Source organism: Oryctolagus cuniculus, chromosome 6 (assembly GCF_051225735.1).
Source record: "Oryctolagus cuniculus isolate XC-2025 breed Fujian yellow rabbit chromosome 6, ASM5122573v1, whole genome shotgun sequence".
Lineage (NCBI taxonomy): Eukaryota > Metazoa > Chordata > Mammalia > Lagomorpha > Leporidae > Oryctolagus > Oryctolagus cuniculus.
Window position 1 is genome coordinate 147,013,510 of NC_142872.1, and position 21,826 is coordinate 147,035,335.

General features: G+C 40.8%; 1 long non-coding RNA gene across 1 annotated transcript in view; it reads left to right on the forward strand.

Annotated features, from left to right (window-relative positions):
* The window catches only part of LOC149126327 (uncharacterized), a 39,970-nt gene that overhangs the window by 7,229 nt on the left and 10,915 nt on the right, over window positions 1-21,826 (forward strand). Inside the window, exon 2 of the long non-coding RNA XR_016234953.1 lies at window positions 18,233-18,308. This is a non-coding gene — a long non-coding RNA (uncharacterized LOC149126327). The remainder of the gene's footprint in view (window positions 1-18,232; window positions 18,309-21,826) is intronic.

A 21,826-nucleotide genomic window follows, 5' to 3' on the forward strand; every position in this document is an offset into this window, starting at 1 on the left:
AGGATGTTTGTAGAAATATGGACAGTGAAGGCAATTCTGATAAGGTGTCAGGTGGAAATGAAGAACCAAGTGTTAGAAACTGGGTTAAAGGCCATCCTAGGCCGGCGCCTTGGCTCAGTAGGCTAATCCTCCACCTGTGGCGCTGGCACCCCAGGTTCTTGTCCCGATCGGGGCGCCAGATGCTGTCCCAGTTGCTCCTCTTCCAGGCCAGCTCTCAGCTGTGGCCTGAGAGTGCAGTGGAGAATGGCTCAAGTCCTTGGGCCTTGCACCCGCATGGGAGACTAGGAGAAGCACCTGGCTCCAGGCTTCGGATCAGCGCGGTGCGCCAGCCGCAGCGGCCATTGGAGGGTGAACCAACGGTAAAAGGAAAACCTTTCTCTCTGTCTCTCTCTCTCTCTCACTGTCCACTCTGCCTGTCAGAAAAAAAAAATTTAAAAAGGCCATCCTAGTTATAAAGTAGCAAGGAATTTGCTGAATTGTGTCCATGTCCCAGGGCTTTGTGGATGGCAAAACTTAACAGCAATGAACTAGGATATTTGCTAGAAGGAAAATCTTAGCAATGTGTCAGCAATTTGCATGGCCTCTCTTCACTGATTATAGGAAATATGAGGACATAGGAAATATGAGGACATAGGAATGAGTTAAAGGTGGAGCTTATAATCAAAAATGAGGCAGAATAAAAATATTTGGAAAATTCCCAGCCTGGCAATGGAAAGAATGAATTGGCATGTTTGGGAGAGAATGCCAAGAGTTTGACCATGTTACTATTTCATAAGGAGATTAGAATGAATGAAAGAAAGCCAGATGTCATTTGCCAAAACAATGGAAGAATGACCCTAAAGGCATTTTACAGATCTTCTGGGCTACCATTCCTGTCACAGGTTAGAGAGTCAGGTCCTTGAAGCAGAGGATTTAAGGGAGGGGCCCAGAGCACTCTTGGGACCCCATGGCTCACAGCCTAAGGCTGCCTCAAATTTCTGCTCCTCAGATTCTGGTGCAGCATTCTGTGCTAGCTGTGACTTAAGCCAAAGACACAAGCAATAACCCTTTGCAGTGTCTGTACAATGCTAACTTTGAAGGTGCATGCAGTGCCAGAGATAGAGGTACATGGCTACTTTCAGAAAAGATGCTCAGAGAGCCTTGATACCTGTGTAGAGAGCTGTCTGTAGGAGGGAATGCTGAATGGAGCCCTAACTAGGGTGATGCCTAGTAGAGACCCAGACACGGAACTTTCCTTGGATTCCAGAACTGCTGAGACACCAGTGTGCAAAACCTGCCTGAGAGAGCTGCAAGCACCAGACTCCAATCCCCAACAGCTTCTGGGTGAAATGCATCCTGCAAAATCTTGAGAGTGAGGTCTCCTGGAGTCTTCAGAGCTTAAACATCACCCCAGTGTTTTGAAAGGCTGGTCATGGAGTAAAAGATTTTTCTCAAGTCTTCAAATTTCAATTTTGCCTTGTTGAATTTTTTTTTTTTTGACAGGCAGAGTGGACAGTGAGAGAGACAGAGAGAAAGGTCTTCCTTTGCCATTGGTTCACCCTCCAATGGCCGCTGCGGCCGGCGCGCTGTGGCCGGTGCACTGCGCTGACCCGATGGCAGGAGCCAGGTGCTTCTCCTGGTCTCCCATGGGGTGCAGGGCCCAGGGACTTGGGCCATCCTCCACTGCACTCCCTGGCCACACAGAGAGCTGGCTTGGAAGAGGGGCAACCGGGACAGAATCCGGTGCCCCGACCGGGACTAGAACCCAGTGTGCCGGCGCCACTAGTTGGAGGATTAGCCTATTGAGCCACGACGCTGGCCAGTTCTCCCTTTTAGAATAGGTATCTTTATCCTATGCCTATGTCACCACTGTACTTTGGAAGCATATAACTTGTCTGATTTTGCAGTCCTGCAGCTGGAAAGCAATTTGCCTGAGGGTGGATCCTACCTTTGTCTCACCCGTAACTGACTTGGATGAGGTTTTGTACTTAAATTTCAAGTTGAAACTAGAATGAGTTAAGACTGGGTCTACTGGGATGTAATGAATGTAGGTTGTAGGTGAGAAGGAATTGAATATTTTGAAATCAGAGGTAATATGTGTCTCCTCTAAAAGTGTGTATATTGGACACTTCTTCCAAAAACTTATAGTATAAAGAAGTGCTGCATTTTGGAAATCAGTGTCTTACGGGTGGCACCTTCATGAATTAGATTTGTGACCCCATGAAAGGGCTAGAGGGAAGTAGCTTGGCCTTTTTGCCCTTTCATCTCCTTGGCCATGTGAGGACATGGCCTTCGTGTGTCCTGGAGGATGCGTAATCAAGGAGGCATCTTGAAAGAAGAAACCAGGACTTGCCCAACACTGAGTCTGCTGATGTCTTGATCTTGGAATCCCAGACTCTAGGACTGTGCTTTATAAATTACCAGTATCAAGTATTTCATTATAGCAGAACAAATAGACTGAGACAATATTGTTTGTTTAGACGAGAGTGTAATATGATCAAGGTAGAAACTTTAGGGGAGAAAGCACCAGTAGGTCTTAGGTAATGAAGGGAAAAATGAAAAAAAAGTAGAATGATTCTTGAAAAACTTTGAAAGCATAATTGACAAGGTCTGGCAATAAAACTGGATATGGGGAGCAAAGAAAATGGTTCATTCTAAGGAGAGAATTTTATAATTTATGTAAACCTTTGAATTGCTTCTATAACTAATATACAAAATTAGGTTTAATTAACTGTAAAAATTGGAGGCCAAGAGGAAGACCACACATTCAAAGGCACAGGAAACTGCGACACTTCGTGTCTGAAATGAAAACTCAAGCCCTCTGTGGTATCACAAAACACTGAATTTATGTATGTGTCCATTGGGTTAAATTCCAAGAAGCAATCTGACACTTGAAATTTCTGTCTGTTGAAGGGACAATGAAAATCAGAACTAGTAAAAGGATTTCTTGGAGTTTGGAAGCAGCTGCCGTCTTTCTCCATCTCCAGGAGTGTAAATATGAGTACGAATAGCTTACACCACAGCAGAAGGGGATTGCAGTAGAAGCAGAGGGGAAAAAAAGTTTTCCTGGAACCAACTAGACTAAAATGGCAAATTTCTGGAGTAGCCAGAATGGGTAGAGAAGAATGAGGGGAAATATTTTAAGAAGTATTTGTTTTTTATCTTATTGTTTTAAAAATTAATGTATTTGAAAGACAGTGGCAGAGAGAGGTAGAAACACACACACATGAGCACACACAGATAGAGATTGATCCTCCATTCTCTGGTTCACTCCCTGAATGTCTTCAATAGCTAGGACTTGGGCCAGGATACAGGAACTCCATCCAGATCTCCTACCTGGGAACTCAAGTACTTGAACGATCATCTACTGCCTCCAGGCACATTAGAAAGAAGCTGGAATAGAAGCAGAGTGGCTGGGACTCAAACTAGGCACCCTAATATGGAATGTGGGCATTCCAAGTGGTGGCTTATCCTACTGCAACCCAACACTTGGCCCAAGAAGTATTTAGAATGAGAAAACAAATCCTCAGGGACTGATTAGCATCTCCAGTCTTCATATATTTATGTTAATTATTAGTATCCAGGAAAGGAGCGGTGTTTAAGACTGTATAACTCTTACAGAATTAAAGCGCTTTCAAGATAACATCTAGCACTTGTTCCCAAATATTCGAGGGAATTACAATCACCTGGGGCATATGTTAAAAATGCGGGCATTGGCCGGCGCTGCGCCTCACTAGGCTAATCCTCTGCCTTGCGGCGCTGGCACCCCGGGTTCTAGTCCCGGTCGGGGCACCGGATTCTGTCCCGGTTGCCCCTCTTCCAGGCCAGCTCTCTGCTGTGGCCAGGGAGTGCTTGGGCCCTGTACCCTATGGGAGACCAGGATAAGTACCTGGCTCCTGCCATTGGATCAGCACAGTGCGCCGGCCGCAGCGCGCAGGCCGTGGCGGCCATTGGAGAGTGAACCAACGGCAAAGGAAGACCTTTCTCTCTGTCTCTCTCACTGTCCACTCTGCCTGTCAAAAAATTAAAAAAAAAATGCGGGCATTGAATTTAATAATTCCTTCTTATTTTATTAGCAAGACATATTTCTGCATTGAAGAGTTTTCCTTCATATAGAGTTATTTTCATTTTTTTTTAAATTTCATTAGAACATTGTCTTTTATTTAATATGCCATGTAATGCATTACTGTCATTATTCTTTTTGTTGTTTAGATATCCTAAATTTGATCAGTTTGTGTCTTCTCAAACTAGCTGCTATATTCTTTTGACAGATTCCCTTTGTCTTTAGTACCTTTTTTTCTCTTTGTGTCATAACAAGCTATTTCAGGATTAACTTGCATTATATCTGCCTGACTCTGGGATCATTCCTAATTCCTTTTATTAGGGAATGTCATCTAAATACAAAGATCTGGAAATTAGGTTGTTTATTACCCCTCAAAAACATAGACATCACACCCAGATCTCCAATTCAAAGCAAGCATTACAAGTTATTTCTTAACTTTTCCATATTTGTATCTCCCAGTATGTGAAAAATTTGGGTTTCAAAAATATTGGTATATGTATTCATTTTGCTGTATCCTACAATAAAAAGGGGAATTGTCTTAGAATCACTATTCTAATAGCAATAACAAAAATCCTACCGAGCAAGTTTAAAATTTCTTTGTAGTTCTGTTTGGTCCTAAAACATATTCCCATAAAAATACCATAAGATACTCAATCTTATCTCCCATCTAAATATGGGCAAGCAGGCAGATCCAGAATGGGAGACTTTCTACAAAATGCTTGGACTGGGCTCTTCCATATTGTCATGGAAGATGAGAATTAGAGCAGAATGAAAACCAAATAAAAGACAAAGTCTTGGATGGTATTGCTAAAGAGAAAGTACAAGGACATTCTAGTTTGACAGCTGAAAAACTGTAAATATTGACTGTATTTGAGAGTATAATTGCTTCAAAGTTAATTAAGTTCTGTAGGTGTGATGATGATACTCTGGTATAGAAAGTCTTTGTTCTTGGAAGGTATGTGCTGATGTGTTCAGGGAGGAAAAGAAAGAAAGAAAGAACCCATGACCTGACTTCCAAATGCAGAGACAGAAAGAGAGCAAGAGCTAGAGAAAGGGACACATGAACCAAATGTCGCAAAATTAGCAATAAGAGAATCTAGTGAAAGATACATGGATATCATTTGCACAATGATTGCAACTCTTTTGTAAGCTTGATGTTAATAGAGGTGAAGATAATAATGCAGACCTCTAAGCCCCACCCAAAAGATTCCCATAATTCCAGTCTTGGGCAGAGTCTGGAAATACACATTTTACCAAGAAGATTTGGATGCTGATAAGATAGCACTTTAAAAAATACTGAGTAGACACATCAAGAAATCCCAAGGCTGAAGAGTCCCCAAGGTCATACATCCTTGGAGGCAAAGGCAGGATTAAAATTTTCTTCTCCTAGGAATCAACAGTTCTAGATCTGTCAAATCCAAGAATATCATGGGTACCCAATAAATATGTAATAATCACTGGATAATTGTGAGTGCTTTGTAGAGTAGAGAAAAGAAAGGGAATTGCTTTAGTGCCCCTTAATTGTGACCCAGACATTTTTAGATACTTTCACGGTTGCAATCTTTCCAAGAAATGAGAAAGATATAGATGAGTAATCCATTTTTATGTATAGAGAACCTGATGCTAAGAGATTAAACAACTGTGAAATCAATCTGACTAAATTTAAGGGTAAGTGAGCACTTGATGCAATGGTTAAGACACCTCTTGGACACCTACGTTTCATACTGGGTTCAAGTCCTGGCTTTGCTTCCAATTTCAGTTTCTTGCTGATGCACACCCTGGGAAGCAGCTTGTGATAGGTCAAGTATTTGGGTTCCCGTAACTCTCGTGAGAGATACAAATTGAATTTCTGGTCCCTGGCCCAGCCCAAGGTGTTGTGGGCATTTGGTGGGCAGTTTATGGGAGATCACTCTCTTTTTGTCTCTCTCTTTCTCTGCCTTTCAAGTAAATAAGTAAATGACAGAGTTTTTAAAAACTACCTAAATTTGATTCCAGTTCCCTAATTTATTATTGCTGTGACACCAGGGAGATTATTTAACCCTTTAAAATTTCCATTTACTCATCTGTCAAATACGTATTTACAAATTATTTTCAACTCACAGATTGTTGTAAAAGATTGCATAGTACATGTGATGTATTTCACAAAATCTATACAATATAGGTTGCCTGTAAAGGTTAGCTAGTCCTACTAGGTTTGGGACTGGTAAGTGGTAAACAACCTAATGAAAGTAAGTAGCTTAAGAAAGTAGAAAGAGAATCTTATATTTAGCTAAAATACTAGTATCCTACCTGCTAGTTCACTTGGAGTTTTTCAGTTATTTCATTTTTCCCTTTCACTTTGTTCCCCTCTGTCTTTCCTCAAACTGAAATCTTTTTTTTTCCACCGAGTTAGACTAACTGAAATCTTAACAATATCTTAGGATGGAAGGAACTATGTATAGGATACTGATGATTCAGAGTCAAGCACAAGGATTGGCAAACTGTGGCATATGGTCCCACTGCCTGCAAGTTTCATTGCAACATAGCCACACACAGTTATTTACATGTCATCTGGGGCTACTTTCATGCTACAATGGCAGGCAGTGTTGAAGACTTATGACTAAGACCATAAAGACTGGAAAACTCTTTCTAACCAGGCTGTTTTCAGAAAACGAGTAAGTCCTACAGTAATGTACTAAAGCATTAGGGAAAGGACTGGAGCAACACTGCAAGTACGGAAAGATGTCAGAATAGGGGCACTGGTGTGACAATAGTCAACATTCCAGCCCATGGTGAGTATTTTTATTATACACAGAAGAGGCAGAAAAAGGAATCAGAACCAGCATTTCTGGGTGCCCACAATGGGCTTGCTTGTGATGCCTTTTCACAACTTTAGTTCAAGTCTGTAAAGTGGAAGCCATCCAGTTTCATAAATGGGGACTTGGAACACTGAGAAATAAAGGAACATCAATTGCGAGTGGAAGGATTGAACTCAGATTTAAGTTAGACTGACTCCACATCGCATCCCCTTTCCATCTCTGGCACAGTTTAGCCTTCGGTTAATTGAATCTCGGATTTCATATCTCTGGTCCTCGGACTGAAGGACTTTACAATTATTTTGAAAGGGAAAATCCCCAAAAGGATCAACCTCTCTTCCAGAGACTGAGCCTTTGGCAGCCCTAACATTGCTGTGTTTAAACTCTGTCCCAGAGGATTTCTGAAAGGTTAAAATTTTGGCTGTTTCTCTATCACCAGCACCAATGCAGCCTTAGATTATACTCAAGATTTCACTAAGAAAATGAAAAGCCATTTTACTGCCTTTAATTTCCTTTCAGAAAATCAAGCAAATAAAATAATTTGTTGTGATGCCATTGGGAATTTCCCTCCTCTCTTCTTCTCCCTTCCCTTCCCTCCCCGCCCCTCCCCTCCCCTCCCCACCCCTTCCCTTCTCCCCCCTCCCATCTCCTCCCCTCCCCTTCTCTCCGCTTTCCCTCTTTTATCCCTTTCTTCCATTTTCTCTCCTCCCTCCCTCCCTCCTTTCCTTCTTTCCTTGATTCCTTCCTCCCTTCATTTCATTTCTTTTTTTTTTTTTAATTTTATTTATTTGAGAAGTAGAGTTGCAGACAGAGAGAGGGAGAGACAAAGAAAGGTCTTCCATCTGCTGGTTCACTCCTCAAATGGTATCAATGGCTGGAACTGGGCTTCTCTGAAGCCAGAAGCCAGGAGCTTCTTCCAGGTCTCCCATGCTGGTGCAGGGGCCCAAGGATTGGGACATCTTCTATAGTTTTTCCAGGCCATAGCAGAAAGCTGGATCGGAAGAGGAGCACTGGGACTCAAACTGGCATTCATATGGGATGCTGGTGCCATAGATGGAAGCTTAGCTCACTATGCCATAGCGCTGGCACCCTCCCTTCATTTATTTTTCATTTTTTTGGAAATAGAACATTTTGCTTGGTCCAATAGAATCAGCATAGAATGAGCTTAAATTATGTCACAAAAGTTCCATATTATCAGTGAGTTCTGGAGCTCTCTGAAGGCTAAAATTGTGATTCTTCTTTGTAGAATGGGGATGGTTATGACATAAGGAGACATGATGATGATGATGATGATGAGAAGGAGTATTAGAAAAGTTCCTGGAAAATAATTATTATGAAAATAGTATTCATGAATTTCAAAATACTTTTTTGCAGCAAAATAAACATTTAATTCAATTTCCATGAACTTTTAAAAGGACTTTCATGTGTGTTGATTTAAAATCCATAAGTATTACACATATTCATATAGTATATATGAGTATATCCGAGTGTTTATTTTTCACCTCCAAGAGAAAACACATCCTCTTTCAATTTTCTTGGAAACATCTTTCCACTAGCCTTCTATTCAGTTTCCCCAATTTTGATAGAGAAATAACTATAGAAGAGATAGATCTCTATTACAAGAAAAACAATGCACGTGCCATGAAAAATGGCTTCGTATTGAGTAATAACAAAAAATGATGAGAGATGTGCAACACTGGAGAGCACAAACTTGCTGCAAAAGGGCATCACTGCCCAGCTCCCTCCAGCCATGGTTGGCATTTGGGGAAACATGGGGGCCAAATATTCTAAGGCCCTCGAGAAATGGACCTCTCATGATGTTTCAAATGTGGCTCAGATTGTGTAAAACACCATTTGGCCCACAAATAAAATAAGAGACAAGTAAACAACAACAAAGAAGTCTTCTGCAGATGAGATTTAGTCTTCAGATGGTGAATGTGCAATCTCAGTTCAAGCAACTAAATTGGAGATCTAGGTTTCAGCGGAGTCTTCAGGCGGTTTGCACCTGAAGGCTGTGAGCCAGTCTCCTGTTTTGATAGAATGGAACCTCTGAGCTTCAAGAACTCCTTCAGCCCCTGCAATGAATACAATGCCCTGAGGTAGTTTTTCTGGCAACTAGCCAGCTGCCTCCCTTCTGCTTCACAGTGTATTCCTTCAACCCTACTCCAGTGCCCAAATATTTGGCAGAAATAACATGGTAGACATTTTGGTTTCCCCAGCAGACTAACTGCTTCTATGATCATTTCTTTCAAAAACGCAAGAAAACAGCTACCAAATATTAATTTTCTGCCTCTTTTTCCGGCTCTCAGTTATCAAGAGACAAATACTTCCACAAACTAATAGTAGAAACAAATAAAAAGAAAACAGGACATTATCCAAAAAGCTCAAAAAAGAAAACAAAAACAAGACTTGCATAGACATAAAGTTTGGGTTTACACAAATCTATGGGAATACCAGAACTATCTATATTTTATCTTCTCTGAAAATATAGTGAAGCCAGAGGAGAATATTGCTGGGTTAGTGCCTGGACTTTGCTCCCCATAGGTGCCCCTAACATTTTAGAAATTAGCTTTGGCTCCAGCAGGATTAACCCAGTGAATGAGTAGAGTTTATGGAGGCAGCAGATTTGACTACGGGCAGCCTTGGAAAGTACAGCTTGACCCTTAGTCATCCCTGAGTCATCCAGGGGGCTGAGATTATGTACACATTTCAAGGCTTCAAATCCCAACAATGTTTAGAGATTGCACAGTTTCCAGAGTACCCTTCCTCCTTCCCTACTTTCCTAGGTAATTACAAGAAGTCTTAATTTATGTGAGCATTCTCACGTTTTTCCTTTCTTGATTGTATTATTGATTGGAAATGTTTTCATTTCCAAATAATAATATGATGATGGTATTCGTCATTGGTCCTCAAAATATCCTGGAAAGGTGGCCTGGTCAGGTGTTGGCAAGCATGATTTATTGTCAGGACACAAAAGTTTGGCAAGGTTTTGGAACTTTGACGCTGTTACTATCACTCAAGTTTTCTTTCCTTTTTTAAGACATATTTATTTTATTTGAAAGGCAGAATTACAGAGGTGGGGAAGGGGGGAGACAGAGAGCAAGGGAGAGAGGGAGGGAGGAAGGGGGGAGAGAGAGAGGGAGAAAGAGAAGGGGTGTAAGGGAGAGAGAGAGAGAGAGAGAGAGAGATTTTTCATCTGCTTGTTCATTCCCCAGATGGCCACAATATCTGGGGCTGGGCCAGGAGCAAAGCCAGGAGCCCAGATCTTCCTCTGGGTCTCCCGCATGGATGCAGGGTCCCAAGCACTTGGGCCATCTTCTGCTGCTTTCCCAGGCTATTAGCAGTGAATTGGATTGGCAGTGGAGCATCTGGTCCTGAACCAGTGCCCATCTGAGATGCTAGCATTGCAAGCTGTGGCTTTATCCACTATATCACAATGCTGGCCCCAAGGCCATCAACATTTAAACATGAATCAAATGTCCCTATCACCTTTGATCTCAATGTTATGTAAATATTCCAATAATTTCAGAAACAATTATTGACTAATCAGTAAATAGCCAGTGCTTACATTTCATGAAATTAAACAAAAAAAGACGAAAGCACAAGACTTAGTTTCTTTTCTCAACTGATGAACAATTTATGTAAAAGTAGCAGGAAATATATATGAAACTAAGAATAGTTAAGTTTCATAGCCTATGTACAGCACAGAACTGAGTATTTTTTAGTTCTCTAACTTAATCCTTACAACAATTCTCCTAACAGTTCTCCAAGCCAATGTGATTATTCATTTAACAGTGGAGGAGACTGTTGAGTAACTTGCTCAAGGTCGTAGCTGGCTACTGCTGGAGCTGGGTTTCAACCCCACTTCTGCCGGATGTTAAAGTCCTGCAGAGTTTCACTGTGTCATTCTGACTTACTGAATAGACAGAGGAACATATGGTGATGGGGACAGAGCACTTAAGTGCCCAGGAAACATGGCTGTGCATCCTTAGGGAAGGGCAAGGTTGGCATAGTGAATTGTGGAATTGGACTATGAGAAACATGGTGGTTATGGATTAATACAGACCAAGTGGTGGCTACAAGGGCATGGAATGAGTGATTAGCACTGGGTAGTACAAAGTTGCTCTCAGGGGTCAGGTGGCTTACCTGGCCAGAGATGTGTAAGATAGTACGACATGTTCTTAGAGCTGGATTGATAACTGTACCTCTTTGTTCTAAAGGAGAATTTGTTGGTTCAGCCAAGTGTCCTAGATTCCTAAGTTCAGGTACTTCCTCAGGTGAATGAAAAGTAAGATTTTGCAAGATCTGTGGGAGGAGACAGAGAAGTACCCTTGAGTAAGGAAGAATGGGTTGCGCTTTTTTTTTTTTTTTTTTTTTTGACAGGCAGAGTGGACAGTGAGAGAGAGAGACAGAGAGAAAGGTCTTCCTTTGCCATTGGTTCACCCTCCAATGGCCGCCGAGGCCGGCGCGCTATGGCCGGCACACCGCGCTGATCTGATGGTAGGAGCCAGGTGCTTCTCCTGGTCTCCCATAGGGTGCAGGGCCCAAGTACTTGGGCCATCCTCCACTGCACTCCTGGGCCATAGCCGAGAGCTGGCCTGGAAGAGGGGCAACCGGGACAGAATCCGGTGCCCCGACCGGGACTAGAACCAAGTGTGCCGGTGCCGCAAGGCGGAGGATTAGCCTAGTGAGACGCGACGCCGGCCCGAGCTCTTTTTTTCTAAAAAGATTTATTTATTGATTTAAAAGGCAGAGTTACAGAAAAGGGTCATGGTGCATGTGAGAGAGAAATGTCTTCCATCTGCTAGTTCACTCCTCAAATGAATGCAATAACCAGGGCCAGGCTAAGTCAGGAGCCAAGAGCTTCATCCAGGTCTCCCACATAGGTGCAGGGCCCAAAGCACTTGGGCCATCTTCCACTGCCTTCCCAGGTGCATTAGTGGGGCGCTGGATTGGAAGTGAAACAGCTGAGACTCCAACTGGTACTCATGTGGGATGCTTAACCTGGTTAACATGTTGCACCACAATGCTGGCCCCATCATCCCCCCCACCCCTTTTTTTAAGGAATGGTGAAGTAGAGATTTAGAATCTTCCTGGAGTTGTTACACACACTTGTTTTACAATACAAGACTTTGCACACATTCCTGAATTAGTGATTCATATTTTTAACATGGTCCAGGAAAATACTTAATTGGTATATTTTGAAAAATTAGTAAAGTTCACCTAAAAATGATTGTCCAATTTCTTTTGGAAAGAAATCAGGTGCCTGTCAACACTATGCTGTCTTATAGTGTAGTAACAGCTCTTTGAAAGAAATTCTACAAAAAGCTTTGTAGTCCATGTATAGTTTTTTCCTAATATGCATTTCCATGAGCTCTTGGGAGATGCCATCATATGTATGCAGTGCCTTCTGTGCTCCAAGCATTGTATCGTATATACAAATTTCCTCAATTTTCATGATAATCTCAAGAGGTAGAGGTGGTGATAAATCTGTTTATTGCTGGAGCTGAACTGCTTCTTTTTTGTCTCTGGCCTTTAACATTTTTACGAAGGAAAAATATCTAAGGGGAAACCTCTGTTATTCTACAAATCTATCTTAGAAATGCCCCAAGAAAGTCAGCAAGAAAACAAATATCCAGTCTGTTTATTCATTCACTCATTCATTCTGTTAGTCAATCAACAAATATTTTGCATTTGTTCAGGTGAATGACTGGGCCTTTCTAAAATACAGGTGCATAACAATAACCCTCCCCTTCTAAATAAGGAGATTCTTTGAGCTGAATATCTCTGCTTTTGAAAGCCACTGCTGAAGAGTTTAAGAACAATTACAACAACTAACTACTCTGCTTGTATAATAACTTACTAATGAGGTATAACAGCTATAATTAATTGTTGAGCCCTTTACATTTTATAAAATATTTTCACAATATACTCTCTCATTTGCCTGTGGTAACTTTGAGAAGTAGAAAGGACATGTTTTCTTTTCTCAATTTCACAGAAGAAATGAACGAACAGGGAGTAAGCTCAACATTTGACACAGACAGTTGGTGGATCTGGAGCTAGAACGTGGTTTTCTAGGATCCTAGCTCTATTATTTCTTCATCATACAAGAGCTGCAGCTGGGTCTTAGAGGTGATGGCAGGAGCTCTGGCATTAGCAATAGTTAATCTCGTGAGCTAGAGATGGCCCCAGACTGGGAAAGTCTTATAGCCTGGAGGACCATGCTTTTCCCAGCCAGTCTCAATGGGAACAACTCTGACATAGGATGACAGTAAGATAAGAGACCTCGTTGGACTTTCCAGGTAGTCCTTACTAAGAGTATTGTTTCTCACTATGCTGTATTGTGCTGTTGAAGAGCCTGCACCTCTGGATACGTGAAGACTCACTCCAGTTCACGGAGGCCAAGAGTTAGGCAAACAATCCACCTGTCTCGTGGGGAAACCATGATTTCAGATAAGAAGGGCAACAATGGTTCAATATGTCATCTAAAAGCGCTTGATGGTTTGTTTGCATCTGTCTACCCAATCCCCTTCTCTAACCACTTACAACAAGAAAATTGGAACAGTTCTCTTAGGCCAAGATGCCAACCGAATGGCTGATATCAGAAACCATAAAGAAATTGAATCACATTGGTGTTCCAATGTGAGATAGACTGGGACACAAACCCAGAGTCCTCAAGGAAATGGAAAGATTAGAAAACAGTAATGAAAGAAGCCCCATTTTAAAAATAAATAAAAGGAATAAGTTTCCAAAAAGGTTCTCAGCCTCACTCATGAAAAATTAAAACAACAAAACATTATTTTTCATCTCTTGGGGAAGTTTGATAACATGCAATCATAAAGAACCTTGTGGGGAGCTAAAACTCACATTCTCAATTGATGCAACATAGATTAAAAGAATATTTTTTGGGAAAATTTTCAGCAACAACTATGATGCACATTTACTTGATTCAGCTCTTCTAAAAGAATTTCTCTGACAGTTCATTGAAACTTTTTTAAAAAATTAGTAAAAAACTAGAATCAATTTTGATGCCCATAATTAGGAAATGTCAGGCAAATATTTTAAAAGATATCCAAATAATAATTAGCATCAATAGCATATAGGAATAGTATATTTTATATTGGCTTTTTTATATAAAGGAAGGATATATGGACATGCTTGTGTGTGTGTGTGTGTGTCTCAAAAGATATACTTCTCCCCTTCATCTCCTGTGTGGTTTTCCATGCACAGAATATTCTAAAAGGATGCATATACAAGAGTTAATAATGGATGCCAATAGAGTGATAGTGAGATCAATGTGGGAAGAAGGTTTAGAGTGTTTATTTTTTTATTTTTTATTTTTTTAAAGAGTTATTTATTTGAATGTCAGAATTACACAAAGAGAGAAGGAGAGGCAGAGGGAGAGGACTTCCATCTACTGGTTCACTCCCCAATTGGCCATAATGGTTGGAGATGCACCAATCCAAAGCCAGGAGCCAGGAGTTTCTTCTGGGTCTCCACGTGGGTGCAGGGGTCCAAGGACATGGGCCATCTTCTACCGCTTTCCCAGGCTATAGCAAAGAGCTGAATCTAAAGTGGAGCAGCTGGAACTCAAACTGGTGCCCACATGGGATGCTGGCACTGTAGGTGGCGGCTTTACCCTCTACACCACAGCACTATCCCCTAGAGTGTTTATTTTATTGACTTACATACTGTTTCAATATTTTTAATGGTAAATGTTTATTTTTAAGACAATATGTTAACTGAAGTCATAGGGAAGTAGAATAAACAAGGATAACGTTATACTAAGAAGATCAAGTTCTGTCAACATCAAGTCCAAAACTTCAAAGATACTAACATTAATAATATTAATAACATTAATAATAGTATTATACACTTAGCATTTCTTTGTGATGAGGAGCTAAGGCTTCAAGAAGTTCACTTACTCTGAGACATACAGATAGTAAGAGGTTAAGCAGATATGGGTGAGGTAAGCCTGGAGTTTGTGCTGTAAGAATTTGAAGTGCAGAGCTGAACTGAGCTCTGATCTGGAACTGAGAAATAAGCCAGGAAATTGCTCTATCAGCCCTGGGGGAGTTCCTGCTCACATTTATCAGCCATTTGATACCTGATAATATTAGAGTTGAACTGCCTCAAAACCCAGAAAGACATTATTTCTTCCCACAAGAGTTTGGTTAACTTGATTATTTTATCTTTTAAGAGTTAGTGAGGGGGGTAGGCATGTGGCATAGGGGGTTAAGCCACCATCTGTGATGCTGGAATTCCATATGAGTGCTAGTTCAAGTCCTGGTTGCTCTACTTCAAATCCAGCTCCCTGTTAATGTACCTGGGAAAGCAGCAGAGGATGGCCACATACTTGGGCCCCTGCACCTACGTGGGAGACCAGGAAGAAGCTCCTGGCTCCTGACTTTGGCCTGGCCCAGGCCCTGCCATTGCAGACATTTTGCGAGGGAATCAGCAGATGGATGAGTCTCTCTTGCTGTCTCTCTCTCCCTCTCTCTCTCTAACTATGTCTTTCAAATAAAGAAAATGAATCTTTGAAAAAAAGTTTAGTGAGGTGAGAGCTACACAATAAGAATTCAATAAAACAACAGCTGAAATAAGCTAAAGTCCCTCCCCTCTTACCCCTGGGCACACACACATACATAAAATAAATCCAGAGGTAGTCCAGAGCTAATTCGGTGGTGTATGAAATCAGGAACCAATGTTTGTTCCAGGTGTCTAACCATCATCCCTCCTATCTGGCCTTCTTGTTCACGGTTGAGATGGCTATCAGAGCTCCAGCCACAGCATCCTTATTCAATGAGAAGGAGGGGATTGAGAAAGCTTCATACTAGACAACTAAACAGGATTTCTGAAAGCTGCTGAGCTGCAAGTCTCTTCCCATGTCATTGCTCAGGACTTACTTGTTTGCTCACAGCTGAGGAAGCACATGGTGAGGAAGATAAGGAAATCTGTCTTTATTCTGCATAGTCGTTTGCCTGTGTAATAATTTTGGGTTTTATTGTGAAAGAAAAAAAAAGACAGAATGGATTTGAGAGTAGTCAACTGGTGGTTGTGCCGAAAGTAACCCATTCCTGAGTGTTGTTATGGATGCAGTTCACATTGGATAGATTTGAAACACAGAAGGCCATTCTGCCCATGACTTTGATCAAGTCACTGATGAAGGACATCTTGAGGACTCTGGGTGACTGAGGGAGCAGGGTAGTAAACAGATACTACACAAGTGAAAGAGACTCTAAGAAAGGAGGGAAGTCTGAGAAAGCACGTTTCACCCCTACCCGAATTTTACAAGGGTCAGACTTGAACTTTAACAATTTTAGTTTCTTAGAACCTTTGCTACAAGATGGCTTCCACACCACAGTTTCAACATTTCCCCTCAATTTCTCATCCTTGGGAAATACTAGGATTGCTGCCAGGCCCCCCAGCCTCTTCCTGTAGCAAGGACTTTAAGGTTCATTTTCCAAAGTCATAATTTTCTTATCATGGGTCTTCCCATTTGGACTTCGAAAGGAATGGACATCTTAACCCAGAGACATTCTGAAGGATAGCGAGGGAAAAAAAATAAAGTTCAAGGCTGAAAAAAACAAGAAGTAAAGTCCTGCCAAGTATTTCAGAGTCTCAACAGTGCAGAGTGACTATGCTGGTTTCCAGCTCTCACCCCCATGGGCTGTGACATTTTTACTTTCAGCTAAGTGACACTTTGGGAAGGTGAGAAATTATTTTCTGGCTTAGAAAACTCCAAAGAAAAGCTAGCAACTCACACTTTAATAAAAGTAAAGGAAAACCAACAAAGATCCCAGCCATCACAAAGGAGAGTAAGGACTACAAGCCAGAATTAGAGAGGAATTTGGGCATCAAATGATTTAAAGCCAGGATCAGCAGGTTACCAATGGCAAATGAGCCAAATCTGGCCTGCCACTTATTTGCCTGTGTACTACTTTTGTGCAACTAACATAGGCTTTGTCATTTTTAAGTAGAATAAAACTAGGTTTCATGACACAGAATACTTACATGAAGTTCACATTCCAGTTTCCATAAAGTATTCATTGGAACCCAGCCATGCTCGTTGATTTGCATATGGCCTATGACTATTTTCATGCTATAATGGCAGAGGTAGCAGAAATTGCAACTGAGATCACATGGCCTAGAAAGTTCCCCCTAAAATTGCTGAATTCTGATTTAAAGCATGAAAAATGCATGCCTCCATCCTCATCACTTAAATATTCTATCAGCTCAAAAATGTTTTCCTTAAACATCTAGCTGTTCAGAGGGCCATAATCCAATATGACCGGTGTTTTTATTAGAAGGGAAGAGACACCATGGATGTGTATACGCAGAGAAAAGGCCAGGAGAAACCAAACCTGATTTTGGAAACCTTGATCTTGAACTTCTAGACTCTAGAACTGTGAGAAAATAAATCTCTGTTGTTTAAGTGAACCTATTCTGTGTCTTGTCATGGCAATCCTAGTAAATGAATATACTTGGGGAACCCCAGTGTTAAAGAAAGAGATGTTATTTGGGGCAAAGAGTGGATTAAGGGATGAATTTCCTTCCCTCTGGCTTGCATTTCTATCTTCATGGACTTCCATTAGAGTAATATGCCTCGCCTCTCATTGCCTTGTCACTTGGAGGCTAGTGCAATTGCTAATGAGAGTTGAGAGTCTGGAAGGTAGGACTCGTCCTTCCAAAGTGGAGGAGATTCACTTGCTTATTCTCTTCCCTTTGGCCTGTGTCTCCCTACAGAGAACTCTTTGAAAAGGAGTAAAAACACTTCTGCAATGGTAGAGAAGCCTGTGAGAATTTACTATTGCCTGTGACTCAGTAGGCATATCTGTTTACCCGTGTGTTTCAGCTTTAGGAAATTTGTTATTGCTGCACATTGAAGCCAAGCCTTCACTATGTGGCTGTTATCAACAAATAGAGCACAGTAGTAGGGAGCTGGATCAGAAGTGGAGCAGCCAGGTTTCAAACTTGTCCTCATATGAAATGCCAGCATTGCAGGTGGCAGCTTAACATACTGTACCACAACGTTGGCCCCAATCAACAAGTACAGCTTACTTTTTATCTCTATTTGCTTGACTTTCCTGCCTATCTGTAAGTTAGTTCCAATTTGATGTGAGAAAAGGAGGTGTTGCTTATGAGGTCCTCACAAACCTACAACAGAAGGAGAAGGAGTTTCCAAAGGATACTTAGCGTTTGCAGCCATGAGATAATAGGGAGAAAACTAAGAGAGAATATGTTAGAGTTCCTAAGTGAAGCAAGAGCCTGAACTGTGATCAACAAAGAAGTCAAAGAGAAGGAAGACTGAAAAACTTTTCACTGGACTTAGTAACTAGGAGAACATTGGTAATGTTGACAACAATCACTTATAGTTTTTTTTTTTTTTCAATAGGGTGGAAAATGTGAGACTGGTGACATCACATTTTGATTCCTTTTATAAGAATCCTGGAGAAAAGAAGATGAATTAGGTAATAGATATGTATTTGAAACATGAGTTGCTGTTTATTTTAATGGAAATGACTTGAGCTTGCCTCCCTTATGGAGGGAATAGGGAGAGATGAGAGAAGCTGAAGGCACAGAGGAGAGAGGATCGTTGATGATGTGGGCTTCCTGAGGAAGCAGAAAGGATACTAGGGGAAATTTTGGTGCTATGCAGAAATATTCACTTCCCCTTCCCTGTAAAATGCACATATCTCAATGCCATTGGCTTTGGGCTTGACCACCTGACATGCTTTGGTCAACAGAATGTACATGGAGTTGACACACATTATCAACTCTCTTGAATCATGAAAATGATGTATTCTGCCTGGGACCTGCTCTCAGCCTACACTCTGGAATGATAAGACTTGTGGGGTTGAGTTGTAACCTAAAATGAGTCATATTTGGCCCACTGATGACATATATGATTGAGAAGCACACTTTTGAAGTTCTTGAGTAGCTAATATTGCATTTTTTAAAATTGCAGTAAAGCTATAACACAGATCCTAAGCAGAGGATCCTGCTTTCAAAGGGCTGAAAATATATTTTTATTCTGAAGAGAGATGGAAGGCAGGAAGGATGGTAACAGATACAAATCACATTTTAGTGGGTGAAGCAAGAAATTGAGTTCTGTCAACCTGAGGACATATTGAAGGCATCAGAGCCTCACCTGCACTCTGTCTTATCTTTTCATTTATTGTACTTTTAATGGAAGCTGATTTTGAAGAGTCTGTTGGCCTAGCAGTGCTTTGCAAACACTTTCCACATTTGAATTGATAGGAGAGTTAGCTGTTGTGCTATCAAAATTACACATACAGAAGTGGGAAGAAAATGGTCTCACAGACTTTTGCTTGATCAAAAGATGCTTTAAATGTTCTGAATTGTTTCTTGCTTGTGTGATGTGTGCAATGCAGAAGGTTTGGACCATGGGAGATCTGTTTCTTTGCTATATTGATATACCAATTTATGTGTATCCTGTTAAAGTGATGGAAGTAGCTTAGATGTGGTAGACCTTAAGAAATGCAGCATCAGTGTGAATCTTGTTGAATACTTATTCATTCATTTATATAATTCGTATTCATTGAACAAATTCTATATTAGTTACCAGAGAGAGTAAAAATGAAGAGGCTTTTGTCATATGCTTGTTTCAGGTTAACTGGTTAAAACACCCGTTTATGTTTTTTCTCCTTGTATTTTCCATTGTTCCCTATTGTACCATACTTTGCCTCCTGTACCTGATAGGAGCCATAACTTTAGTAAAAGCAAACTGAAGACAATAATTCCTTTATCAAATCCTATGGGAAGTTAGAGAGATCTCATCTGATGATGAAGGATTTGAGGGCAATGAAACTAGGGAGATTCCCTGAATGGGGAAGAGGAGAGAGAATTGTGTGTCCTCAGATCAGTAGGAATCTGCATACGATATCCTGTTCTGTGGCTGTCCTGAACAAATGACAAAGCAGAAAAATTAAAACTATGACAAGTGCATTGAGAGGGGGACTTGCAGAAGTTCTTAGCCTTAGAAAGATTAATGATAAGAAAGTTTGGAGTTGCCAGAGGCTGGGGGACTACTGTGGAGCTTAGACACCAAGCTATCAGAGGTAACCCCTTAGATTAGAAATTAGAAGGCTATCCTCATCCACTTTTTTTTTTGAATAATTATTTTATTTATTTGAAAGAGAGTTACAGAGAGAGGTAGAGCCAGAGAAATACAGAGGTCTTCCATTCCACTAGTTCACTCTCCAAATGACCACAATGGCCAGAGTTGAGCTGATCCGAAGCCAGGAACCAGGAGCTTCTTCCAGGTCTCCCAGGCGGGTGCAGGGGCCCAATGAATTGGGCCATCTTATACTGCCTTCCCAGGCTACAGCAGAGAGCTGGATGGGAAGAAAAGCAGCTGGGACTTGAACTGGCACCCATATGGGATGCCGGTGCTGCAGGCTGGGGCTTTAACCCACTGCGCCACAGTGCTGGCACCCCATCTCTGTTTTTTTTTTTTTTTCAGACATACTTTCATACCCCATATTCTGATACAACCTAAGAGAGAAGGTATCACCAGTAAGGTCTTAGATTTAATGCTCAACGTGCCTTGTAGATGGGGTAGAGAATTAGAATTAAATTTAATTAGTTGTAGTTCTATAGCTTTTAGTTTATGCATTCTGTCATGTAAATCTTATTCCTTAGCATCCCAGTTCTCTGACCAGTAATCAAGTTATGTTTAGATTATCAGTAACTTCCCAAAGCTCTTGATGACCATAGACTTCAGGGCACAACTTTCCCCCTCTTCTTGAAGGGCACATGGCAATTCCATCTGTGTCATTAAATGGGCTACAGAGACTGAGGCTCATTTCATGTGGAATGATTCAGTCTGCTAAAGGACAAATAGCTCAAAGCAATATCTTCTTAGTCTAAGAATTTATGTTTATGTGAGTCCCATTTAGAATTAGCTGGGATGGCTAAGAGGGAAAAACTAGGGTGTAATTTCCCCATTATCCAAGGTCAGAGGGACAAGATAGAAAAACAATCTATAGCAACATCCAATACCAAGGTTGGCAAAGCCAAATATTGACTTGTGTCCAAAGACAAGAAGATTTAAAGCAAGATATGTTTGCATGGTTAGAAGCCAATGATCAACTTGGTTGAAATGGAAGAAGTTTGGAAATGAGTTGCCAAGGGACCTAGAATAACATTTTTGGGGATGCTCTCAGTGTTTGGATGACAGGGGCTATTTTCTGCTTTTCCCATCAATTACACTGAGTTGGTATCTTTTTTTTCTATAGAACAAAAGCAGCATATGCTAACAAAAATTTCAGGGAAAAAAATCAAAAAAATAAATCTTGTTTAAGAAAATGTTTTCATTTGACTCTTTCCTATCCCTATACTGAAACCCAAGAAGATATCATTATTATTTTTATCTTAGTAGTATATCATTTAGTTCTAAGAACATGAATGTCCAGAGAAAATTATTTGATAACACCTGTCCTTTATGCATTACAGATTCCTAGGTGTCCTGCTGCTTCCTTGCACTGCCTGTTGGGTGTGATGTAAATTATGAGATAGGAACCCTCTTAGGCACAACCAATAAGGAAATGAGAAGCTCATACTCTAGAGTACTGTTCAATAAAAATATATAAAATTATGTGAGTCACATATGAGAGTAATGTAAAATGTGAAATTAATGTTGCAAACATATTTTAAATACTTATTATTTAACTCAATTTCAAAAATATCACCTTTACTTGCAGTCAGTATAAAATGAGTCAATTAAATTCTTTTTTGTAGTATTTTTTATAGTCTAGCACCTGTCTTAGAGCACTGCTCAATCTGACTAGTCACATTTAAAGTTTTCAAAAGCACATAATTTCAGTGACAAGTATACTGAGCAGGGTAAATCTAGAAAATCTCACTTTACACTTTCATGTTCAAAGATTGGGAACTCACTTAGAGCAAGATCTGAGTCTTTCTTGATTGCCTCCATGTCCCTGGTACCTTATAAAGTGCTTGGCAG